This window comes from Pediculus humanus, genomic scaffold (assembly GCF_000006295.1).
Source record: "Pediculus humanus corporis 1103172107521 genomic scaffold, whole genome shotgun sequence".
NCBI classification, from domain to species: Eukaryota; Metazoa; Arthropoda; class Insecta; order Psocodea; family Pediculidae; genus Pediculus; species Pediculus humanus.
In genome coordinates this window covers 47500-49069 of record NW_002987137.1, presented here as the reverse complement: position 1 = coordinate 49069, position 1570 = coordinate 47500, and positions in this window count along the sequence as shown.

The following is a 1570-nucleotide window of genomic DNA, read 5'->3' as shown; positions in this document are numbered from 1 at the left end:
AAAAAAAAAAACTTGATTATAGCTTTGTACTTTACAAAAAAAAAAAAATTCTTCACCACGAGCGTAAAGTCTTGACCCAGGTTAACATTTAAAAAATTTTTTTTTACAACTTTTATACACACACACACACACACATACAAACAAGCAAACAAGCAAACAAGCACAAACAAAAGTTTTTTTTTTTTTGCATGACTAAAAAACGTTTAATTTACAACCTGGAATCAAATGCGACAAATATCGAACAAAACCAAACCGACATCATGGCAAGCATGAGAATGCAAATTTTTTTTTTTTTTTTTTTTAAACGAAAATCATTTGCGCTCTAAAGTCAAAGAAAAATCCGATTGGGGGGGAGGGGAGGGAAGGGGAAAATATTTTCGAATGACCGTAACCCAAATAAATTATTATTATTTTCGGCGTTCCTACAAAAACGAATCTCAGAGAGAGAGAGAGAGAGAGAGAGAGAGAAAAAAAGCAAAAAATCACATTTCATATGAAAAATATTAACTTATCGAAACCTTCCATTTTTTTATTTATTTATTTACATTAAAACGTTTCTTTTTGCATTTTTGACTCAATTATCCTGTTAAATTTTTTTTTTTTTTATTGAGCACCTGCCAACGAGCACATAATGACCCAGTTAAGCGTGAAAAAATATCTTTTCCAAAACATTTACGTAAAAATGTTTCAACAACCGAATTAAAATGTTTAGAAGAAGAAAAAAGAAAAGACGATATTATAACAATTCGCGTAATTAACTACTTTGTTCTCGGAAAAAAAAAAAAAAAAAAAAAAAAAACATGCGTACGGACATGTATGGAATTTTCTTTTCAAATAAGGGATAAATAAAAACTTTTTTTTTTTTTTTTTTTTTTTTTTGTTGCCTTGTACCTTTCTCGACCTTAAAATATTTTTGCAAAAGTACAAAATTTATTCGTAAAATAACTAGTTTTTTTTTTTTTTTAAAAAAAAATTTTCTTAATTACGAGAAAATATCGTGTCAAGGCAAATGAGAATAAATAACGAGTCAATGTTGCCGATAATAATAATAATAATTTACTATCCGCGAAAACATTTTTTTAAATCACAATTTAAATATTTTTAATATTTTAAATTGTCGGTGGTGGTCGGTCGACACGTTCGTTTTTTATTCTACGTTCAAATTTTTATTTTAAATCAATTGGACTACCATGCCAGAATGAACGCTTCATCGAGCGCGTTCTCGTAAAGAATTTTATGAAATAAACAAAGAATCACGGAAAGAAATCAAGAGAGAGAGAGAGAGAAAGAGAGAGAGAAATTTTAATTAGAATCATTTCCTCATTTTCCAACAGTCACAATCAGAAGGCGGTGGGGAGGGGGGAAACATTAAAGATGAAAAAATTATTCGTTTTTTAAGTAAAAATACGTTTACACGAGATATACGGTCGAAATACGTTAAGGTGAAAGTCGAGAGAGAGAGAGAGAGAGAGAGAGAGAGAGAGAGAGAGAGAGAGAGAGAGAGAGAGAGAGAATATCACGATTGAATGTGTGAAACCGAGCAAAATTTAATTTAATGTTTTCCAACGTA